General features: G+C 43.6%; 1 protein-coding gene and 1 long non-coding RNA gene across 10 annotated transcripts in view; one reads left to right on the top strand and one right to left on the bottom strand.

The window, feature by feature from the left end:
• Positions 1-3,157, bottom strand: part of DNAJB6 (DnaJ heat shock protein family (Hsp40) member B6) — a 123,032-nt gene extending 119,875 nt beyond the window's left edge. For 8 of the 9 annotated variants that reach the window (XM_041122675.1, XM_041122674.1, XM_041122670.1 and 5 more), the window contains exon 1: positions 3,000-3,119. The gene's annotated coding sequence lies outside the window, so the exon portion shown is untranslated. Of the gene's footprint in view, positions 1-2,999 lie in introns of all 9 variants that reach the window. The other variant, XM_030008220.2, reaches the window with a different exon arrangement.
• Positions 3,158-3,346: 189 nt separating this feature from the next.
• On the top strand, positions 3,347-6,108 carry LOC115339224. Its single transcript, XR_003922662.2, has 3 exons — positions 3,347-3,488; positions 5,447-5,539; positions 5,875-6,108. It is a non-coding gene; the product is annotated as an uncharacterized LOC115339224 (long non-coding RNA).
• Positions 6,109-8,467: the final 2,359 nt, after the last annotated feature.

Genomic DNA, 8,467 nt, shown 5'->3' on the forward strand with positions numbered 1-8,467 from the left:
AGGAGTGAAATTCATATGCATGAATTATTTCTTCCCTAGCAGTTAGACAGAAGCAGAATAATGCTTTCATTAGGTTTAAACTTAAGAAAAATCTAACATTCATCCAAATGTAGTATTTCATTGAAAAAGCAAAGAAAACATAATTTAAACCTACTAATATCATAAACTACAGTTTTAATTTAAATCTATCTGGAAATAAACAACAATCATAGATCAGATCCAACAAGTTTTGACAAAGCTAAGTAATTTCTCCCTAGTCCTTCCATTTCTTGAATACATCAAGACAAAGAAAAAGCTGTCAACAGAAAATGTTTTCAGGACACAGCTGACAAGGTTCTTTATAAATGCTATTAAAGAAATGGAGCACTTCCTACTTAAGGAGCAAAATACTAGAATATTAAGCCTAACACAACTAAATTGAAAACTGAGGCAATACATTCCCTTCAAAACATCATTATTTATATCGTAAGAAACAGATGGTCTGCTCAAGTCTGGAAGTCCGGCGTATTGACATGACCGAGATGCACTATCTTCTATAGCCAGCAGCACAAGAGCAGAACACAACTAGCACGCGTGGCTGCACTCACTCTGTTCAACCTGGTGTGACATTTCAGTCAATTCCAGGCTAGACCTTCAATGCCTCTGGACTCACAGTAAAACACAAACATCACCCTCATCCCGCACGACCTCAGCTCAAAGACCTAACTGTATCAATGTGTTAAGCACAGATGTACAGATGTAGGAGTCCTGAAAGTTTTACAGTTTAAAAAACAAAAAAAACAAAAACCAGTTATTTCTTTCCTCAATACAGTCCAAATACTTTTAGGAAGTCATATATCCTTGTTATTGAGATGATGATTTAACAGAAGTTGTTTCCTCTCTCCACATACATTCCAAAATTTCTGGTGGATGAAAGAAAGAATACAGTAGGTATTTAAGTTTATATATCTATTAAAAAAAAAAAATAGCAAGACACATTATCTCTCCAACTAAAAATTCTGCATTACACAAAAGGGAAGCCTTGCATGCTTTCTCCCAAAGTCCAGCCAAGATAAATTGGCAAAGTGCATCAATCTAGGAAATACAGAAGAAAATACCACAGAGAAAAGTTGTTTTGGTAAGAATGTGCTGTAGTCAGAAAGCACAAGTGCTAAAAAGACAAATCCAATAGAGAACGAGGGGAACTTTGCAGTTTACAGATAGAGAAATTATTATTAACATTGCAGTTTAAACAGTACTGCCAGTAAGAGTAGCAATTCAAATTTCTCCTCCAATGTCTGAGATTATTTAAGAAAATTTAATCCTAAATTAACTTCCATTTTGAGCAGTCTCTTGTTCTCCACTGAAAAGGCAGCATGAGAACCAAGAAGGGGAAACAAAGTTAGACCAGTACTGTGCGCTAGTTAGCATTTTGGTTGTTCAAAATAAAAAAAAACAACACAAAAAACATAATCACAGAGACAAGATCTGTAAATACACTTACTCACTGGTACAAACAAATCTTCTTTTGCAACATAATCCAGCAAACTAAATGGTACTTTAACCACCAGGCTCTTGATCATCAGCTGAACATAAAATCCTCCTAACTAGAGCACAGGGATCTCCAAAGAATAAACAAAAATTAAGGTCAGCAGGAAGCAGTAACTGCAACCTCAGAGGACCAGAGGGGCAGAGCCGACTTTCATTCCAGCTGTTCCCTCTGTGTCAACACCTTGTTCTTATCACTTTTTGACACTTTATATCCTAAAAACTCAGGGCTCAATCACTGATTGACTACGCAATGTCACAAGCTTGACCATTTGCACATTAGCATTGTTACAAATTTAGCTTCTATGATGTTACTGTGTCCAAATGAGAACCAAACAAGTAGTTTATTATTATCAGGATTCAAAATAAATTCGCTCAGTATTTTGAATAATCTTTTCTAGTGCTTTCATTAGAATGGCTCAAGCCTGCAGCACAGGTTTTCAGCAGCTAAGGAGAGCTCTGACAGTAAAACTGTAACACAGCATAAAGCATAGCTACAAACAGGAACAATGGTCACAAATAACTTCACTTCCCAACCCCCTGCCTTCTCAGAAGTCCAGCAAATACTGACGACAGACTATGTTCCTTACCTGCCAGTGACAATTTTCAATTCAGCTTGGAACTTGGCAACAGCGAGTTCAAAACACCTGACCCCACCTACCGCCTTCACGCACAACAAACCTTACTACTGACCCTACGCTGAGTTAATAAACGCAAAACAGAATTTAACTAAACCACTTCTGTCGGGGGGGGGGGGGGGGGGGGGGAAGCACTTTGAGTTTACAAGCATACCAAAAAAGCACGCTGCGAAGAAAAGGACTTTAAGTAAAACGTCTGTTTAACACGTTCATGAGCAAAGGGTGAACTGAGGCTCTCCCTCACCTTTTCGTAACTGAAACCACTACAAGCATAAAGGGGAACGCGGATTTTTTTTCCCTAGGCCTTCTCTGCTTGCGGCAAACAAGAAACAAACCCAGATGATCTGGGATCGTACGGCCCGGGGATCCCAAACTGCATCTCCTCCGCTCCCAGTTACGGGATAAGCCCAACCGAGGCAGCCACTGCGCCCGGGGGCGGCTCCCTCACCGCCCGCCCCCAAGTGCCGGAGATCCACGCCGCCCGCTCCGCTCCCCCGCGCGAACCCCGCTCCGGCCGCCCCGGGGCCGCCGCCACGCACCTCCCCAAGGGCTGGGAAGGAAAACCCCGGGTCAGGCGGCACGCCGGCTCCCGGCGGGAGACGCTCCACCGCCGGTCCTCCAGCGCGCAGCATGGCGGCGCCGGGCCGGGCCTCCGCCGAGCCGCGCCGGCAGGCCCCGTTACCAGCAGCACCGTTGCTAAGTAAGACCCGAGGCCTGGCCCAGAAACCGCCGCCCCCTCCCGCTCCCTCGCTGCCCCCCTTTCCCCTCACACGGCCGAACGAGACGAGGCCCATCACCGGGGCAGACTCGCCCCCCCCGCCCCCCGGCACTCACCCGCCCCGGTGCCTCCACAGCGCGGCCGCCACCCTCCCCGCCAACAGCCCGGGACAACGGCAACGGCGGTAAGCTCACCTCAGCCGCAAACAGGAAACGCCGTCAGCGTGCGGCGTCACTTCCGCCCGGCTGTTTCCGGAAGTTTCTCGAACGGGGGGCGGGAGGGGGGCACGCGCCCGCCGGGAGCAAGCAGAGACCGCCCCCTGCCGGCGGCCGGCGGCGCTGCAGCGGGGGCGGGGCAGAGGGCGGGGCCTCGCGTAGGGGGGCGGGGTTTCGCGCCTCGATGGGGCGGGGCTTCGCGCCTCGGGGGGCGGGTCGCCTTTCGCGTCACGGAGCCGCCGCCGGGGCGCCGGCAGCGCGTGCCGGAGCGTTTCCCCCCGCCCCGGCGGGGACAGCCGCCATCATCGGCCTCGGCTGCCGCGGGGCGGGCAAGGGGCCTTCCCCGGCGCTGGTTTCCCCTCACGGCACCGTCGTTATTCCTGCCCCGGGGTTCGTAAGCCCCCTCCCAGAGGCGGGCGGTTGGGTGGGAAACCCCTCTGGGCTTCTCGGGGGGGGGGGGGGGGGGGGGGGAGGGGAAGAAAGCGATGTCCAGGTGTGTTGCTGAGGGAAAAGGAGAACAAAAGTAATAACAGTTTAAAAAAGCACTCTCTGAATAGGTGAGGTTGGCTGCTAGAAGCGAGAAGACAAAATTTCTTCCCTCGTGTGCGTCTTCCTTTCGGTCTCAAAAATCGTCATCCTCGTGAGGCGTCCGTTTCCAGTTTGAGGCCTGCGGTTCATCGTTTTCCAGCTGGCACCTGGACAGAGTCCTCGTGCTGCTTGAATATATTTAAGCATCCTTCAGGTTACATTTGAGTATGTGGTTTTCCGAGTGTCATGGCTGAGAGCAAAGTACAAGCAGCCAAGTTATTATTCTATTTTAAAAATCTGGACTTTATCCATGATTTAAATTGCTGTAAAATTACATTTCTCGCCCTTTGTTTAAAAAGTTGGAGGCGGCATTGATTTATAGATCGCCAAAGTGAAGTTAAGAGAGTTTCCACACCTAAAATGTCTGCTCCACAAATAAAGTCAATTAAAAGGCTTCTTGTTGTTTTGGGGGCGTTTATGTTAAGGGAGTAGGATCAGTCCAAAAGGAAACTTAGAAAAAGACAGAGGAGAACCTAATACAAATCAGCAAGGCAAGTAGTAGGACAGCCCTAAGAGAAGTATAGGCTTGGTGCTTTGGGGGAAATAGAAGCTTCAAAAGAAATATTGCTTGTAAGATTTGATGCTAAACTGTGGTCATGGAAACAAGTCTTTAAAATTAGATCAAAGAGACACCCAGCACCATTGTTAGTTTCTCATCAGCAAGTAGCTGTGAAGTCCAAGTTGTTGATCCAGTTGGAAAAAAAAAAAAAAGACAACTAGTAGGTTAGACTGGCTCTTTCTAAAAGGTATGGTTGCAAACCTCAGAGGATTCCTAGCCTAGCAAGTGCAAAGGTAAGCAGCAGGTCAGTGCTGTGTAGTTTGGGAGGAGACTTTGATTTAATGCTTTAAACATTTCTTGATGTGGAAATAAAGGGGTTTTTTCCTCAACCTTTCATAATCAATGACAGGTGAGAAAAAAGTATGAAAAGTCTTCAGTCTTTTAAAAATCTCACCTGCAGTAAACAAGCTAGAAGTAGCACATGAGGCAGTTACTTCACTTTAATTCTTTACAGAGTAGATTTTATATTAAAGTTATGGTACAATGGATGCCAACCATAAATTTTTCTATTTATCCACACAAGCAGAACAGTGGCAAAGAAGCATAATTCCTTATGGAATTACAGTGTTGAAATCACAACACTGTCTACACCAGTGCAACTGAGACTACTGTGCTTTAACACAACTGTTTTATGGGTGACAGCATTACATTAGCTTGCCCATAGATTTTCTAACACTATTCTGACTCTAGACTGCGTAGCTTTCCATTAACACTCTTCAGATATAGGAATAATGTTTGGGAAGGCTCAGAGACCAATTTTGCACTTAGAGAAAGTAAAATATGAGAAGGTAGAAGTCCCTTGCTCACAGCTGAGGGCAAGGCTAGCACTATGAGATCCAGTTTGGCATTTTCTACAGCAAAACACAGAGAATGTAAATAAATGTTTCCAAACAAAGTTATAGAAAGAAACCAAAGATTATGTAATTATAAAAAAAAAAAATCCAAAATGTATTTTAATTGGTTTATGTTTGTCTTTGTCTTAGAAGTGGGATATGAACACATTTCCTGAGACTTTGCAGAACGGGTAGTTTACACAGCCACCAATTACAAATGTAATTTATTGTGGCATTTTTTTTTTAACTTACTATCTTTGATAGCTCAGATTATCTAACACTGAACAGTAACAAGAAGTATTTATTTTTTTTTTAAGTTGGTTTATATTGTGCACTTGATATTTAATTTTCTGTTCTCTGGTTTACAGGGAAAGGCAGAGGATTGCAATAAATACAGCACATGGCACAGCCAGCCAGAAGGGGTACTGTCGGGTATACTGAAGAACACTGCAGAGATCCAGGTGAGCGTGCAAAGTCAGTATCCCCAAAACTCCCATAGTAAAACAATGTGACCCCAGTTTGTCTTCACCAGACCTGAGCTGACTTCTGCAGAGCCGCTTACATGATTGTCTCCAGTGCTCCAGTTCTGAGAGATTTCACTACCTTATGCTTGTAAGCATACGGCTTGGTCAGCTCTGGAGCTGCACCCAGGCAAGAGCCAATCTTACTGACTCTGCAGGAGGCAGCTCAGTCCGGCAAGCTGGCACAGAGTGCTACTGGACCTCCATGGACTTGGTGACATTTAGAAACAACAGGACAGAGGTAGCAGTTGAGGGATTTCTATTTGTATCTCAAGGTCTTAGGAGCAGGGGAATTAACTCCGGAGACTCCAGGCTGAGGTTGCCTCTAACACAGCGTCCATCAGACTGCTCAGCTTCTACCAAAGGAAGAAGTGTCTACATCCCACCTGTGGTTCAAGCTTCCCGTGTTGGTAAATGACCAAGCATTCTACCCGAAGTCACCTGACAAGGTTTAACCCAACACATTTTTTCATGCATAGAAGTGGGTTACAAGTTAACAGTAATTTGGGGAGCGCAAGACTAACAGGATGAATCTATAAAAACATTAACAGTGACAGATTTTTATCCCTTTTGATCAGCTTCCTGTAAAATTTATGAATTTTACATAAAGAGAAACATAAAGAATAGTTTCAAAAACATTCATGGTCTTGTTTTCCTGGCTTCTGTTTGTTTTCTGACCAGAAGAACGTTGCTTGCTGGTAAGCAGCGAAGGAAACGCTGCTTTGATGCTGCTCTGCCCAGTGCACTTGTTGCCTTAGCCCAGACAACTAATAAAACAGGACTAATAAAACAGAAGAGCTTTTAGATTCAGAAAACCTTCTTCAAACGTATTTGCAAAAGTACAAAGTAAAAGCATTCTCTGTTTTTATGGCTAGTGGCTTGCAGCAAAAGCCTGGAATATTGTGTTAAAGAGCATTAAATTTGATGTTGCTGGCAGAGCATCAACATTCCAATAGCAAAAGCTGATAAAGTCTGGTGGGTCTGTCGAAGCTGGTACCAAAGATCCAGGCAGACCCGGGCTGGTATCCAAGTACTGAGTCATAAGTCCGAATAAACTCAGTTATGAAAGGATCTTCACTGTTCAAGAATTTTCAACTCTCACCTGGGAACATGAGGGAGAGGTCTGGTTCACTTCAACTAACTTCAGCTGTCTAAAAGTTAAGCATCTAGTTTAAGGCCTCCAACTATGAAGAGAGAGAGAAAGAGTGGGCACCTCCAGGGCACGATCTATTCCACCCACTTTGGAGATGTGTTTTATTAAAGAAAGAACCGCCCTCTGGAGCTCTGTCTCTGGGTTGCCTTTCTTTCATCGGAAGTGCCTCGACAGCCACCTTACAGATGGCTGAAGTTAAGTGAGATGAATTCAGGCCTAACTGGTAGCTATAACCTAATGATGGAAATAATGTGGCAGCATTCCAGGAGGTATTAGCAATTCACATAGTTCCCAGATTCTTTTTTTTAATCATTTTTTATGACTTATGGAGGTCAATTATGAAAAGCCCATCAGAACACAAGAAATGCTTAAAAATGCTGCATTAGAGAGATATTAATATTAGTCCGTTTGATGTGGTAATGGCTGCAGCCTTCTCGGGCTGCTGCTCTGGCCTGCTGCTTAATGCATCCAGTTTTTCTATTTACAGATTTACAGATTCTATTTTTGGTATTAGCAAAGAACATGAGCATATGTATCAAAGACTGTTCTCACATCATTTAATTATAGTACTACTGGCAAAGTAATTCTGGAAAGTGCCACTTAATTAAATATAAGCATTAACTTTTTGCTGATAGCTTATCAGAAACAATTAGGTTTGAAATATGGGCAATACACCTAATGTTTAAAACTTTAAGTAGAAGCATTAAAAGCACAAAATAACCAATTTTCATTAGCATTCTCCAGAGGTTTTTCTGCTGAGCACAACCTCAATTTTCATTGGTACAGTGCTTCTTACTGCAAGTTTATCTGGACTCCTCTTTGTAACCAAAAGCTTGAGCCGAGTGGATGCTTTTGAAAGTGATTAAAACATTTCAGGATAGCTGGTGTTTTTGCCAATTCCTCCTGAAGTATCAGGTGTATTCTGCCGATTATTTGGGGTGTACAGACAACAACCTAAGAACTGTTGTGGGCAGGCAGAAGATCTCACAGCTTAAGGCAAGTGCTTATTCCTTGCAAGGACAGCTTGATCAGCATTTATGTTCATATGCCAATGACAGATATTAGTTAATTCTACGTAATTTTTCATCAATAGCCAGATAGATCGAACACATAATTAGACCTAAAGTATCTCTGCAGAACTTCAAGCTCTGCTGCTGTTTGCCTGAAAGCGCAGAGGGGAAAAACAGTAAGCAGAGCTGTAAGGAAAAGAATTATTCTTAATTAAAGATACAAGGGCTAGACGGAACTAATTTCTTTAGAAGGTGTGTTTGACAACACACAGCAAAACTACACAGCAACTGCTGAGAGACGCTTTTCCTAGATTGAACATTAGGGTAAGCAGAAGTAACAAGATGATCCGAAACTACACCATCTGGTGAATGCCTGTTTCCCTCTTCAGCAATCAAGAGTTTTGTGTTAACTATAAACAGAGAATAAAATAGAAATAATGCAAAACTACTTTTCAGTCAAATGTTACACAGAATGAACTAACAGCTGCTCTGGGAACGCAAAAAAGAATGGTCTTAAATATAGTAGGACATTTGAGCAGGCTGTTCCTATAAATACATTAACAAACACTGCAAACAGAATGTAGGTTTTCTACAGAGATGTGGACACGTAAACTTAGTCTCAGGCTGGAGAGCAACTATTCTAGCAATGAAACGTAGCAATGATTTAACCATCACACAAGAAAAGTTCATCCCTTGACAGCATGA

Source organism: Aquila chrysaetos, chromosome 3, assembly GCF_900496995.4.
Source record: "Aquila chrysaetos chrysaetos chromosome 3, bAquChr1.4, whole genome shotgun sequence".
Lineage (NCBI taxonomy): Eukaryota > Metazoa > Chordata > Aves > Accipitriformes > Accipitridae > Aquila > Aquila chrysaetos.